We start from the raw sequence: 17,089 nt of genomic DNA, 5'->3' as shown, positions 1-17,089 counted from the left end.
TTCCATAGTGTCAGCACAAATTTAAAATCTACCTATAGTACATGAGGGCTCCCTTTTCTCCACATCCTCACTCACACTAACTACCTCCTGTATTTTGATGGTAGCTATTCTAGCAGGTGTGTGGTGATAACTCATTGTTGTTTTGATTTTCATTTAAATGATTTGGGTTGCTGAACACCATTTCATGTGCCTATTTATTGTCTGTATGTATTCTCCGGAAAAATGTCTATTCAGTTCCTCTGTCCATGTTTTAATCACCTTGTTTTTTGGTTATTGAGTTGCATGAGTCCTTTATATATTTTGGATATTAACCTCTTATCAGATATATGATTAGCAATTATTTTCTCTCATTCTGTCTGTTGCTTTTTCGTTTTGTTTATGGTTTCCTGTTCTGTGATGAAGCATTTTATTTTGGTGTAGTTCCATTTGTTTATTTTTGCATTTGGTGCTTTTCCTTTTAGTGTCAAATCCAAAAATATAATTGTCAAGATTCACATCAAGGAGCTTACCCCCTATGTTATCTTTTATGGTTTCAGGTCCTAAATTTGAGTATTTCATCTATTTTAAGTTGACTGTTGTATATGGAATGAGATAGGGGTCCAGTTTCATTCTTCTGCACGTGGCTGTCCAGATTTCCCAACAACAATTATTAAAGAGATTATCCCTTTTGTATATTCTTTGCTCTTTGTTGTAAATTAATTGACCATGTATGTCTGGGTTTAATTCTGGGCTTTCTATTCTGTTCCATTGATCTATGTGTCTGTTTTTAGGCCAATAGCTTACTACTTTGATTATTATAGCTTTGTAACATATTTTTTGTCCTTTCTAAAGATTATTTTGGTTCTTCAGAATCTTTTGTGGTTTCAAATTAATTTTAGAACTCTGTTTTTCTCTTTACGTGAAAAATTCTATTGGATTTTGATACAAATTGCACTGAATTTGTAAATCACACTGGATAAGATGGACCCTAACAATATTCAGTCTTCCAATCCATGAACACAGACTATCTTTCCATTATTTGTGTCTTTTTCAATTTCTTTCTTCAATATCTTATAATTTTCAGTGTATCGATCTTTCACTTCCTTGATTAAATTTTTTCCTAAGTATTTTACTCCTTTTATGGTATTGTAAATGGATTATTTTCTTAATTCATCTTCTGCTTGTTGTTGTTACTGTGTAGGATTGCATTCAGCCCCCATTCTTCTGTGGGTGATATGGGTATTTTCTTGTTTGCCCAGTGTGTAGGAATCACTCAGCTAGTTTCTGGATTTCTTTCAGTTTATTTCAATTGATTTCTTTCAATTGCTCTGTGTGTAGCTGTAGATTTGATGTGTCTATAGTAGGTAGCGTATTCAGGAGGCTCCTATGTCTCCGTCTTGGGTTGGAACATCTCCAAAAAGTCTATTTAAAAAGTATACAGGCTTTAAAATATTAACTATTAATTTATTATATGCATGTGTCAAATTATACATATGAGGCTTGCTGATACTGTAGAGAAAGAGGTTTTAAATTAAAATGTGGGTATTAAAAATTATATATTACAAGGCAATCCTTGTGGATTAATTTAAATAAAAACACCTCATAATATCCACATTTGCAATTAGAGACTAAATTTATAACAGTTTAAATATATTAAGTACAACGATACTTTTGACAGGTTCTAATATTAAAAGTATTTTTATAACCAAAGTATCACAGGCGTATATATGAATGATTACTGAAACATGTTATATATTTATTTCCATAATGAAAATATTTAGTCCAATAATTTATATCTGTATATGATTCTCTCAGCAAGTAATTGTTCTTGTGCACATGCTTATAAATTTTAGAGTACCTTGTTTAATAGTTCAACACATGCTTTTTATATGCTACACATTAAGCTAATGAGCATAAATTTTAATAAGGTTCACATGTAGCTATCCAATCTCTACATGTAAAATTCTTTGCTTTGGGTATCTTAATGTGTTATTTAAACTTGCTTATATAAGTAATGCCTGGCTTTTCTATTTCCCCTTAGTTTCTATGACAAATGTTGAAAGAGAATATGCTAGTTAAAGTGCCTTCCAATAATGGGGAGGAAAAAAACACACGTTACTCTATGCAAAGCCTTTTTGTATTACACATTTTAATTTTCTTATACATGTTTTTTTTTTTTTTTTTTTTTTTTCTGTGATGAGGTTTTATTTCTTCTGCATATGTGAAAATAACTAGGGATTGAACTTAAAAAAAACTTTGCCATACTATTCCTTCATGCTGTATTTAAAAATTAACATAATCATAGCCCTTTTGATATCTGTGTACAATGGAGCAGGATAGAAAGTCAGATGTAATTAAAAAGGCTTCCCAATTTCGCAAAAGACAAGGGCCACCATTCTAACACAATTGTTGTGAAAATATCTGTAATTTATTTACAGTGAACTATTTATCATTATAGTCTGGTTCTGTTATCCATTTGCAGGTTAAATGTCATAATCAAAGTTTTCAAATCTAGTTAGTGATCCATAAATTAAAGTTGACCTTCCCAGATAAATATTTTCAAGTTAATATAGATTATAATTATTCTGTGAAAAAAAGCATTATTTAAATATACAAGTATCAAAACATTTCCTGCCAAGTTCAGATGAAGTTAAATTACCAGAGTAATAAAGCATAATTTCTTTAGATATTATTTTTCATATAGTAAAGAGCTAAAAAGAAAAAGTTATCTTTTTATGTTTTATCTGTCTATACAGGAAAATATGTGATATTTTTAAGGTGCTTAAGTTGTTCCAACCTGCCAACTAACAGGCATTCCTAAACTAAAGAGGTAGTGGGAACTCAAGTATTGTTAATAGACATAGAAATATTCAACACTAAAAATCCCTGCAAACAATAAGCCTTGTAAGAAAAATAAAAACAAAACAAACAAATACTTTGCTTGGAGACATGTCTGTGAAAGTTATGAGTTGGAAGGTGCAGAATCTTTACTTTTTGGGTGACTGGATGTTTGTTCCAAAGAAGCAAAACAGAGAATGCAATCCCCTGACCTATGAAAGACTGGTTCACGATGGTATGTAGGTAGGATGGATCTGAAATGACAAAAGAAAGGCAAGAGAAGAGAGATGTGGTACATGTTGAAAAAGTCCAGCTCCCCATCTCCTTACATGATTATATAAAGTGCAAGAGCACTGAGAGTTACTGCTCTAAACAGATTCCTCCCACAATTAACAATATTATTTCTTACAGATTTGTAGATCTTCACTGGTGAGCAATAATACAAGGCAATTCACCTTCGATGAAGTCAATTGTGACTTTTAAAAATTTTCCAACTTTATTTTGCCTTATGTTAGCATGAGGCAAAAGAAACTGTTTTTTGATTTCCTGCTACACATCAATCTTTGAAGCTTTTAGATGTCATGTCATTTCCTTGCCCATGAAGCAAATATTCACCTTTTATTCTTCTGATCAGGCTAAGTTCTTTACCAAACACCATACATTTTTTTTTTACATGCTACCCAAATACAATTCTACTTAAATCATAACTCTAACTAATGGCATATGAAAAATGTTTAGAAGATTTCTGATTGATTTCCTCCAATTTGGCAGACTTTCTTACATTTATATTAATATATATTCTAAAACATCTGTGTGAATTTTTAATTCACTCCATATTTAAATTCAACACAAGTATATGGAATTCCTGGTGAAGAGGTGGAATAGGTAAACCCATCCTTGCCTTCTCTCATGACCACACCAAATTACAACTAAACCACAGAATAACCATCTTTGAGAAACACCTGAACTCTAGCTGAACTGAAGCCCTAGAACTCCAAACATACAAAAGAAGGCACCTTAAGACTGTTATAAGGAGCAGAGATGCAGAACGGGCTGGTCCCACACCCATATGTGACCATTAAAAATCGGGAGGGATATCTTGCATATGGAGAACCCCCCCGGAGGAGCGATCACCAGGCTCCTCAGCCTAGGGTTCCAGTACCAGGAAAAGAAGTCCCCATGACTTCTGGCTGTGAAAACCAGCGGAGATTGTGACAGAGTGAGCTGGAGGTGGCCGTATTCTCAAGTGTTTCTTTTATAGGGCCCACCATAGACCTACTTGCTGATGGACACACCTGCTCTGAGCTCCAACACTGGGGCAGCAGCTTGAAAGGCACCAGGAATATATGGAGAAGAACTGAATTGTCTGGCTCCAGGATTAGGGCTGGAGGGACAGCTTTCTCCTGGGCAGAGGAGCTAGCAGAAGCTATTGTTTCTTTGTTGAGCTCTTCTCTATCCCAGCGTGCAGATGCTGGTAGGTGCCAGGTCGGCTTCTCCATCAATCTGGTTAACACCCTTTGCCACCCACCCTCCCCTTGCCCCCGGTGATTTCCTGGTCCCACCCAACATGCAGGTCCACTCAAGGCTCTTTCAGTAATTTTTCCATACAAACAACCTGTCTTGCCCAATGCTGCAGACTTTCCTAAAATCTCTCAAATGTTCATAAAACCCAAAACAAATAGCATCTGGCTTCAGTATGTCCCATAGCTTGCTGAGAAGCTCTTAGCCTGGCAAATGGCAGCCAGTCTCGGTTTGCAGCTCGGCCTCCTGAGGAATTGCCAAACCCAGCCTGGGTGGTGGCCATCAGTGGATTGCTTTGTGGCTCATGCCAGGTTGCCTTAGGCAGGGCACAGGTGGAAGCTAAACTTGGCCTGTGGAAGGGCCCCTCCCATGAGGTCCCGAGGGTGGCATTCTTGCTGGCCAACTTCAGAAGGAATCAGAACACCATCTGTTTGCCTCCACAAACCACACACCCAAAAAGCAAACTGAGCAGGCACCAGAGCCCCACTAAAGCAAATCCTGCTCCATAGGATCAGCTCTGGCTCAACAATTCCTCCACTATCACAGCCAGTCATCACAACCAATCAGCCCCAGGGTCAATCTCTCCTACTGACATGAAAACAGAAACCAAGGCTCAACTACAACAGGAGAGCACACACAACTCACACAAGGGACACACCTGGAGCACACAGCTCAGGTGACCAGGAAGACTGTGCCACTGGGCCCCACAGGACAACTACTACATAAGATCACTCTATTAAGAATGGGAGTCATAGCAGTCCTACCTAATACATAGAAACAATCACAGGAAAGCAGATAAATGGGGATACAAAGAAACATATCCCAAATGAAAGAACAAAACAAAGCTCCAGAAAAAAGACTAAACAAAATGGAGACAAGCAATCTACCATATGCAGACTTCAAAACACTGGTAATATGGATGCTCAGTGTTCTCAGGCAGAACTTCAACAAAGAGATAGGAAACATAAAAAAGGATTAGAAAACATTTAAAAAAAAAGTCAGAAATGAAAAATACAATAACTGAAATGAAGAATGCATTAGAAGGAATCAACAGTAAATTAGATAAACCAGAGGATCAAATCAACAATTTAGATAATAAGGTAATAGAAAACACCCATTCCAAACAGCAAAAAGAAAACAAGAATCCAAAAACATGAGGATAGTTTAAGGGGCCTCTGGGATAACATCAGGTATACCAACAATCACATCGTAGGGGTACCAGAAGGAGAAGAGAGAGAGCAAGGAATTAAAAGCCTATTTGAAGAAATAATGACTGAAAACTTGCCTAATTTGGACAAGGAGATAGACATACAAGCCCCGGAAGCAGAGTCCAAAACAAAATGAACCCAAAGAGTCCCACACCAAGACACATCATAATTAAAATGCCGAAGGTTGAAGTCAAAGAGACAATATTAAAAGCAGCAAGAGAAAAGCAGTTAGTTACCTACAAAGGAGCTCCATTTGACTGGCAGCTGATTTCTGAACAGAAACTTTGCAGGCAAGAAGAGATTGGGATGAAGTATTCAAAGTGATGAAAAGCGAGGACCTAAAAGCAAGATTACTCTACCCAACAAAGCTATCTTTTACCAGAAGCAATGTGTGACATGGAGCATTTCCATTGCGATAAAAAAATACAGTGAATGCTGCTGCTGAGTGCAATCCAACAGAAAGGCAGGGATCTTCAATACAGGAAGCAGCATGTCAAACCTTAGTAACAGTGTGTTACAAGTTTCAAGTTGTTCAGTGCAGTCAGTCACATGTGAGCTACGGTTGAGAGAAGGTTTGTTTTAAAGTGTGCCGTAAGTCACCCTCCATTATGACAACACTCTGTGTCACACATCGCTTCTGGTATATGGTAATTTCTGTCAAATGAAAACATTATGATGTGTCCTCATCCACCTTATTCACCAAATCTGGCACCGTGAAATTTCTGGTTCTTTCCAAAGTCAAAATGATTGAGGACATCGCGGCAGCCATAACAACAAAACTAAAGACACTCACAAAAGAGGACTTCCAGAACTGCTTCAGAAAGTGGCAAGAACTACGGGATAAGTGTGTTAGAAGTAAGGGGGAGTATTTTGAGAGGCATTATTTGCAATGTGTCTTTAACTATAACAATTTTTAAAAATTTAAACATTCACCTCATTGTTTGACCACACCTCATAATGTTGTAATAACTATGTATGATGTCATATTGGTACTAGATTTATTGGAGTGATAGATGAGAGGGGTATGGATGGCAGGTTATAAAAGGTGAAGGGATTAAGAAGTACAAATTCATAGTTACAAAATAGTCATGGGGATGTAAAGCATAGGGAATATAGTCAATGATATGGTAATAAGTATGTATAGTGCCAGGTGGGTACAAGACTAGATAAAGGATCACTTCTTAAATTATATAAATGTCTAACCACTATGCTGCGCACACAAAATTAATATAAACAAAATTTAATGTCAACTGTAATTGAAAAATTAAACAAGCAGGGGGAAAGGTAAAGGGGAAAAACTGATTCAAATTTCCAGGTGTAAAATGAATAAATCATGAGGATAGGGAATATAGTTAATAATATTGTGATAGTGTGGTATGGTGTCAGGTGGTTGCTGGACTTATCATGGTGATCACTTCCTTAGGTATATAAATGTTGAATGAGTATGGTGTACACCTGAAATTAGTATAATATCATGTTAGCTATATATTAATAAAAATCTTAAAAAATAAATATGCATATGTATATATAATACATACTATATATACAATATATTATGAATATAAAGTATTTCATATAGATGTCAGATTCAGACCAAGAGACTTATAATGGACATAGTTTCCTGTCAATTGAAAGGATAAATTCACATACTAAATTGTGTTATTTTGTTAGCCAAATATAATTAGACAATGTTATTTGCAATTCTTTTTGTTAAGTGGTCATGCTGCATTAATTCAACATATTAAAAAGAATAACATTAGTTATGATGAAGCCTTTAATTTTCAACACGCTTCCAAGGTAAGGTTATTATTTCCATTTTACAAATGAAGTAAGTAAAACAACCTCAGAGTTTAAGTGATCAAATTACATAACCTTCAGAGAAAATTTTAGATTCAAGAGGCCAAACTATTTACTAATTCTCTTGCTCCATTACTCCACAATCCAAAGCCATTTTTGAAGGCATACAATACATACTACTCAATGCAGGTTATTTATTTTTTAGCTGACTCTGAAGTATTTTGTTCAGAATGATCACTTTAGGGAACAGGTTTTCAGCATGTGTCAACATAAAAGATGATGATGACATAAATAATTATGATAGATTGTCTACATATTGGATCTGAATTTAGGTTTCAAACTCATCTTGCTACTATTATATTTAGGAAATTGTTTAAATTGCTCCCGATATAAGGTGCTATTTGTAACCTCCTATCTCCTGTTGATAAAGATAAATCACTACACCATTTTACATGCTTTGCTTTCTGCCCACACCTTACTTTTTTGCCGCATGCTAAACACATTGCAGTGCTCTTCATTCAGTATTAGTGATCACCTGGTTTAGGAGACTTTAATACACACTTCCATTAAATTATCCTTTATTAAAATTTTATACATTAATAGCTATCTTTTATTTTTAAGGAACTTTAAAACCTTTATTTATCTTTTCTTGCCACCAAATTTTGCTCCTCAAATTTACTCCATATCTTCTTTTTTTCGGAGATATGGATCCACTGTCAATAAAGTAATATTTGTCATGTTTCCATGTTTTTATACTATGACAGCATTTGAAAAATTTAGTAGTATATATCATGTTACAATAAGCACTTTTATTAACTCTTCCCTACACCTGTTTTTTTCCTAAATCATTGACATATTAGATTCACACTTTACTCTTCCTTACTACTCTCACCGACTTGTCGTGGATGTTAATCTCTTCCTGACTCAATGGGATATAGGAGCTTCATAGCTATTTAACCTGATATTTTCCTTCTTCTCCCTTAATAATTCCAAGTTCCCTTGTTGATTATTGTTTCCCAAAATTTGTTTTTCTCAAACATATTTAAAATCACACTATGTGTTGTCAACTTTTCAATAAATTGAATAAAAAATAATATGGCTAGATGTCAATGCACTCCACAATCTGGCTCCAGTTTACTTATCTGCCTTATTTGGAACTGGTTGCTATCATTGGTAATACAGACTGCATGCTTCTCAGTGAACCATATTATGTGCATGCGGCCTGGAACTTTATTATGTAATAATATGGCTTTATATTTTCATGTGCATTATTCTAACCTACCACATTAGTCATAATTATAGATGTTACAATTTTATAACACAATGATATTTGAATAGGTCATTTTATAGCACAATGATTTACTAAAACACCTAACTTTAAATTACTATAATTTATATTGTTGTTATAATCGTTTTAAATTTTCAAAATGTATTGTGATCCTACAATATGCAAATTACTATGCATTCTTTCAGTTGATCTTTATTACTATAGTTTGAAGAGGTATTAAAGTATTAAAACATGAAAGAGTTGAAGCTTATAGAATGGAGGTAAATTATCAAAAGCCATATAGTTGATTAAGTGCCAGATACATGTCTCAAACCTAGCTTTTTGTAGTTAATTATCTAATCTAGGCTTTTAACTATGTTGTGGTAGCCATGAATCTGAACAGTAAGTTTTAACTAACGCAAGTCTGTGTATCTCTACTTTAAAAATAAATGATTTCTAATATCTAAAGAACAATTCTAACTCAACAAAATATTGCTCCATCTATGTCCTTTTTCTTTTTCACACATGACCCAATACTTCTTGCCATTATCATTTACATGTTCCCAGTTAAGCTATTCTATTCATTATCACCTATCATGCAAGTCTTCCTCCATGGAGTATTTGACTTATAAACAATGACTAATACAGGTAAAAATAATAATAGGAAGATAACACATGTCTTTTACATCTATCAACAAGTTATATTTGATAGTTAAATAAGTAGCCTTGTTTTGAAATGACATCTAAAACTACTATTTAAATTTATAAACTGGAAATAATAAGATTATTAAGTGTTTAAAATAAATGGTATATTCTTAAATTTAGTGGAAGGCAAAGTTGTTAAACGTAAAGTTCCTTGAGTTTTAATAAATGTGAAATACTTTTTGGCCCCCACGTTAATCATTGTAGAAAATCTGTTCACCACCCTATTTAGTTTCTAGTAGAGTCCATTCTGCCTTCCCATTTTGAAGCAAAATTGTAACTTCTATTACACGGAGTAGTTTTTCTTGTCCTTGAACTTCATCAAAATTGAATTGTGGAGAATTTTTTCAGTTTGGATTTTCTGACAAGCAAACCTTAATATGTATTTAGACATACAAGAAATTTATTGGGAAAACAATTATGAAGAATAAAAAGGGCAGAGATAGGAATTGAAAAGAAGAGCCTTTTGTCTGTGATACAGGTCTGATACCTGAAAGGTAGAAGAGAAGGAAAAAGAGTTAGGTAGGAACTGCCTTAGACTGTGATGGAGTTCTGAGAAAGTTCTGACCTGACCAGACTTACAGATAAAACTTCAGCAGAGATTGTCTGTTAAGAAAAATGTCCTCTTACTGTTGTACATTCTATGGGTTGGACACATTTATAACGACATGCATACATAGTGACATACAGAGTAATTTCGCTTCCCTAAAAAATCTATTGTGCTCAAAATATGTATCCCTCCTTCTCCCCTAACCTCTGGTAACCAATGGACGTTTTACTGTCTCCATAGTTTGCCTGTCCCAGAATGTCTATAGTTGGAATTACACAGTTTGTAGCCTATTCAGACTGGCTTCTTTTACATAGTAATATGCATTTAAGTTTCCACCATGTTTTTCATGGCTTGATAGCTCCTTTCTTTTTAGTACTGAATAATATTCCATGGTCTGGATATACAAGTTTGTTGATATATTCACCGACTAAAGGACTTTTGATTGCTTCCCAGTTTCGGCAATTACAAATAAAGCTGTTATAAAATCCATAAGCAGGTTTTTCTGCAGACATAATTTTGAACTTCTTTGGGTAAATACAACAGGTCCTCAAATAATGTCATTTTGTTCAATGTGTTTTTGTAATAACATTGATGAGATGTTGTAGGAATTTAACTCTTGTTTCTATCAATTAGCCTGTGGTAACATTGGTTTAGATTTTTCTTAAAAGTGCAGAAATTACTGATGGTGTTAAGTGAGTACTTACTCTACTGAGGAGTGTGATTATTAGATCATTTGCTAGCAGTAGGTTTAGTTTTGCAAGAAAATGTCTTACTCTTCCAAGTGGCTCTTCTATCTTGTATTCCCATCCATACTGAATGAGAGTTCTTGTTGGTTCATATCCTCACCAGCATGTGATATTTTCAGTGTTCTGGATTATGGCCATTCTAATAGGTGTGAAATTTGCATTTCACCAATGATATATAATGTAGAGTATCTTTTCATATGCTTAATTGACACCTGCATAATATCTTCTTTAGTGAGGTGTGTCACATCATTTTTTTTTTTTTTTTTTTTTACTTTTTGCTCATGCTTGCTTTTCCAATGAAAATCCACACTCCATGAATTGTTTTCTTAGTAGTGAAAATCCACAAATTTATTGTAAAACCTTCTTTTGCATGAAATATGAGCTTCTCAAAATTTTACATGATTTGATTCCTTTTAAATTTATTGAAACTTGTTTTACTGGCCATGATTGGTTATTTTTTGTAAATGTTTCATTTGTGCTTGAAAATGATATGTATTCTACTATAATTGAATGTGCATTTCTCTAAATATCACCTTCAACGGTGTGGAATATCAGTTTCATGTGTCCTATATTCTTACCAACTTTCTGCCTTCTAACAATTATTAAGAGATGAGTACTGAAAACTAACTATCTTTAGATTTGTGTGTTTCTAATTGAAATTCTATCAGTTCGCTTGACATAACTTGAGACTCTGTTGCATGCATGTTATTTGGATTATGTCCTCTGGAGGAATTGACCCATTAATCAATAGTCCATGATACTTTTTATCCCTGATAATATTTTTTTTCTCTGAAATGAAACTTGTTCAGTATTAATATAGCCTCTTCAGCTTTCCTTTGATTAATATCACTATTATTATTATCAGAATGTTGTTATTTATCCTTTTGCTTTAAGCCCTTTGTTTCTTTTAAGTGGACTTCTTGTTGTCAGTGGATAGCTGCATCTTCCTTTTGTACCCATCTAATAATCTACAACTTTTAGTTTGGTTGTTTAGACAATTTACATTCTATATGATATTTTATAAAAAAATAGTATTTTATTGTGACCTTTGTTAAACAATACATACACATGATTAGAAATAATAAGACATATCTGATGTTCTTCATTTTGTTTGTAGATTTCTGTTACCATTTTCTTTCTGCCTGAAGGACTTTCCTTCACGTTTTTCTTATTATGGGGTGAATGGTGATAAATGATTTCATCATTTGTATGCCTGTAAAAGTATGGGTATATGACTCGAGGTGACATTTTTGTGTGTCATATTTGTTTCTCCCTTTCAGTTCTTTAAAGATATTGCTACAGTGTCTTCTTGTTTTTATTGTTTCTTGGAAGAGAATCATTCATTCTTATTTCTCCTCTATATGTCATGTCTTTTTTTTTTCTTTTTAAATTCTGGCTGCTTTTAAATTTTCCTCTTTATTGTTAGTTATAAGCAGTTGATTAAGATGTGCTTTGCTTTCATTTGTGGCATATTTCATTGAGCTCATTAATCTGTGGATTTATAGATTTCATCAAATATGGAAAACAGAGTCATTATTTTCTTTAGTATAGTTTCTGCTGCTCTTCCATCTCTAACCTTCTTCTGGGACACCAAATGTCCATACCTTAGGCTTTTATCTAATAGTTTACTAACTCTCTTTTTATTTTTCTCATCTTATTTCTCTCAATTTTAATATTGTATAGTTTTTGTTGTTACATTTTTATATTTACTAACCTTTTGTTCCGAAATATCTAACATGAAATTAATTTTATTATATTTGTACTTTTCATATCAAACAACGTACTTTTTATCTCTAAAGTATGATTTACATCTTTTAAATATATCCATGTATCTACTTAACACAATTTAATCTTCCTCAGGCTTCTTGGTCATGTAGAATAAAGTTATTTTAACTGTTTTAATGTCTTTGTATACTAATTATGCTGTCTATGTTATTTCTGGATCAATTTCAATTGGTTTCTGGGAGGTCTTGTTATTAAGCTTTGTTATATGAGATCAGAGTGATATTTACTCAGGACAACTTTATGTCATGCCCAGATAAATAACATGGGGATTATTCCACTGGATGGCTCATGATTCAAGAGGATTTCCATTTGGCTGGGGGAATTAGTAACTATTCTCAGTTCCGAGTGAGCTCTAGGTATTGTTTAATCTTTTCAGATAGTTCTGTCCTCTGCCTTAGCAATTTCTTTATATACATGCAATGATAAGAACTCAACTAAAATTAAGGTGTGGGGGGGCTTTCAGAACTCTAAATGGTTATATTGGCACATCTCACTCTTCCTATTACTCTGCCATGTAAGCTCTATCTCCTCAGCCTCCCCAGCCTCTCAGCAACATCTTTTCAACTCATGAAGATTTCTGGGTTCTGAATGGGAAACTCTCTCTGGTTCAGAGGTGGTGCAATCACAGGGAACATTTCTTTGTTTGCTGTGTCTCAGGTATCACTGTCCTTCTTTGCCTAATGTTTAATATCTTAGAAACTATTGCTTCATATATTATTTTATTTTTTATTTTACTTTTAGGTGGGAGTGCAAATCTTGTCTCTGTTATTGCATCTTGGCCAGAAGCAGAATTACAAAATTATATTTTAAAACCAATTAGTTTGTTAACTACCTGAAACCTACTTTATGACATACATGCAGTTTATTTTACAAAGAACATTTTTATGAATATATAAATTCCTGTTCACTTGTTTGACTGTAAAGCTATAATATCAGCAATTTTTATAGAAAGAAATATTGGGTAACAATACATTGCAAGCTTTAGGCATATTTATCCTGAGAAAGGTTTGATGTATTATTGCTGGCTTTGAAATGGAGGGTCCCAGATACAAAAATGGGTGAGAAACCTCTTGGGGCTAAGAATGGCACCCTGCTGACAGCCAGCAAGAAATCAAGGACCTCACAAACCATTAAATTTGTGATAATTTGTTAAGGCAAGAGTAAGAAATGAATGCATACTATCTCCCATTTTCTCTAGCTGCCATGGAATTAATTTGAGATATCATGTTTGGTCAGGACTTCAACAAAGATTATAAGAAAAATTATATTAACAGTCCACAGGAGGTTGGAAACCACTGTTTTGTCAGTGTTCATTTTGGTTTTACAGGTAAAAAAGTTTCAGATAGTTTAACTGACTTTTCTAAAATAACATAGTAAACATGAGACCACAGAATTGAATTTAAAAAATTATGAAAGTAATTCATTAGATACCTTTTGTTCATTATAAGATATTTCAGAAAAAAATGTATATATGAACTTACTCACAAATCTACTTATCATCTGACGAGTTTCCCTAAAGTTGACCCTATGTAAAACTAGTGAAGGTAAAGGTTTAAAATAGTATTAAAATTTTTAGCTTGCTCTGTAGATTGACTTGGTCAAAATCCTGCAAGTACAATCCCAAATGCTGCTTCTCATTAAACTACAGGAAATAAAATATTATAAAAGTAACACACGAATCATGTTTGATACTTCAGCAAATTAACAAAGACAGTTCAGGGGCAAAAAGTGATTGTTCTTAGGACGGTTTCATCTATTTTTTAGGCATCTTTAAACATGTATGCATGTGGTTCAGGGATTACATAGCTGTGTTTAGAACTACACTATTCTGAAGTCAAAATTTGAGTTCCATATTTTTACAATCTACCAAGTCTGACTTTAGTTGTAGTTACCATGGAAAATTGGGTCATGAGAACTGCCGTGTGCCATTATTTTATGCTTAAATTGATTTCTATAGCTTATTACATTTTTTATCTTAATGACACTTTTGCAAAATTAAGGACACTATTAAAAATAAACATGATAAAATAGTGGTTTCATCTTTATGCCATATGACTCCATGGGCTAAAATGAGATAAGGCTAACTTTTCATCACTTTTCGTGTTTTATTACACAGATGAGGCTCAGTTTCTAATACTGGTAACTTTTTCTTTGTTCCATTCAATATCTTTCAAATGCCTTCTTTAATTTACGTAGAGATTAATTACTATGAAAAGCCTTTTTATACTTCAGGCTGAAGCACATCTCCTTCAGATCTAAGAACTCAACTGCCACCAGTTTAAACCCATAGCTGTCAATCTCTATATCTCTATATACAAAGAAAAAATTCTCCACCTTTGCCAATGACCCCCTCTTCAAAAAGCAAAAAAGACAGTAATTGTATGTGCTCAACAGATACGCTAAGAGTAATTTATATATTTTCATGATCTTTCCCAATCATTGGCATACTTTAATTTTCTTTTTTCTTCTCTCTGTTCTGACCTTTGGTGTGGACACCAAGATTCATGGGCAATATAAGCTCTAATATGTACCTTCTCTTATTCTCAGTCATTAGAAACACATACATCTAGCTATATTTGTTTATATTTATTTATGTTTAAGCCTTTACATAAGAGTTCTTATCATTTATAGCAACCAGTGAATCAGGATGTGTATTATAATTAATACTCCCTAATTGCTCACAGAATTAAAGACAGCATAACAAAACAAACAAAAAACACTCTGAAAGGATGAACTCATTTGGGCAACTGTTTGCAGAGAGAGTTCATCTCAATCATTTCGAACAGAAGGTAGTTTTCAACGGTCTGAAGATAAGTAGAAGTGTGGATTGCTAAACTACCAAGTCATTTTTATGAAAACAGCAACGTTGATAATAAGAGCGAAATACTGGAAACCATGTAACATCTATCTATTAAACAATGGTTTAAGGTATTATGGTACATTCAATGAACAAACATGTAAGAAATGTGTTATCCCTCCAGTCTATTTTAATTTAATATAGTGACTGTGATCTACTCTGAATCTATTGAATAGATTATTCCAGATGGTAATTAGAAATCAATCATTTATGGCACATGAGCAGTATCATCTGCAGACTAAACTTTCTGTAAACATGTTATCAGAAAAGAATCCCTTGCTGTTATCCCTGATGTTCAGAAGATTCACAACTACAATCATGGCCACACTTTTAAAATACATGTACTCTTTTGAACTCTTCTAAGAATGGCTATGATCATAATTAAATCACAGCATACCACGTGGCATAATTTCTTCTGTATTTATGACAATGCTCTCTTGACAACTCTGGAAGTACACTATCATACCCTAATACCAAGGGCCATCGGCTACTGCAGATACCAGGTTCTGGCCTATTAACAGTTTTGATGATAGCAAAAGATTTATTCTTTGCTAGGGGCAATGAAAAATGTGTACAGTTGGTGCCTCCAAATATAATTCAAGTAACGTGGCTTGTGTCATAAAGGTTTAGAATGCAGATGAGTTAGTGGAGCAAAGCCCTATTCATCAGATGTGACATGTATAGGAATGGAAAACTCCTATCTGCTGGGCTAGAGCTATGTATGAGTTGTCTGAACACAACAGGGTGTAACAGAGCAAATGTGTTTCACACTCCCTGGTCTGATCTTTTATCCATCCCACATGCCCTGAGCTCAGACTACCTCTCTGACTCCAGCTCTCATACTTTCCTTCTTTTATTTATTTATTTATAGATTTTTTTTTTTCAATTATAGTTGAACTTTAATTTTTTATATTAGTTCCAAGTGTACAGCACAGTAGTTAGATATTTATGCAATTTATGAAGTGATCCTTCCAATTAGTCTAGTACCCACCTGATACTATAATTATTATTAGCTATTAATATTACAATATTATTGACTGTATTCTCTATGCTGTACTTTACATCCTTGTGACTATTATGAAACTACCAGTTTGTACTTCTTATTCCTTTCACCTTTTTAAATCCAGCTTTACAACCCTCCTTGCATCTGGTACCCATCACTTTGTTCTCCATCAATAAGCAAGTTTCTGTTTTTGTTTATTTATTTTGTTCTTTACATTCCACATATAACAGAGCATATGGTATTTGTCTTTCTCTGTCTGACTTATTTCACTCTAGGTCCATTTATGTCGCAAATGGTAATATTTTTCTTTTTTTTTTTTCCTGTTTTTTATGGCTGGGTAATAGTCCATTGTATACGAGTATATGTACCACCACCTCTTCTTGCCAAATTTACTTATTTATTTAATTATTAGTTTCAGGTGTATAAAACAATGTAATAGTTAGAATTTATACCCCTCACAAAGCAATAACCCCCTTACCACAATCTACTACCCCTCTGACATCTTACATAGCTGTTACAGTTTCACTGACTTTATTCCTTATGCTGTACTCCACATCTTGGAGGTATGGGATAACATATATTATCCCATATTATATATATATATATATATATATATATATATATATATATATATATATATATATAATTATAGTTGACATTCATTGTTATTCAGCTTCAGCTTCAGGTGTACACTGCAGTGGTCAGGCATCTACACCATCCATGAAGTGGTCTCCCTAGTAAGACAAGTGTCAGTCATTTAACCCATAAAATCTTTACAACATTATTGATTATATTCTCCAAATTTTCTTTCTTATCCCCGTGGCAATCTTGTGATT

General features: G+C 33.7%; 1 long non-coding RNA gene across 1 annotated transcript in view; it reads right to left on the bottom strand.

Annotated features, from left to right (window-relative positions):
* Positions 1-2,103: 2,103 nt before the first annotated feature.
* Positions 2,104-17,089, bottom strand: part of LOC148758550 (uncharacterized) — a 57,621-nt gene continuing 42,635 nt past the window's right edge. Inside the window, exon 3 of the long non-coding RNA XR_016020555.1 lies at positions 2,104-3,071. This is a non-coding gene — a long non-coding RNA (uncharacterized LOC148758550). The remainder of the gene's footprint in view (positions 3,072-17,089) is intronic.

Source organism: Rhinolophus sinicus, chromosome 3 (genome assembly GCF_057876585.1).
Source record: "Rhinolophus sinicus isolate RSI-liver-muscle chromosome 3, RSI-T2T, whole genome shotgun sequence".
Lineage (NCBI taxonomy): Eukaryota > Metazoa > Chordata > Mammalia > Chiroptera > Rhinolophidae > Rhinolophus > Rhinolophus sinicus.
Note: the sequence above shows the minus strand (reverse complement) of the source record. Positions and strands in the feature narration are given on the sequence as shown.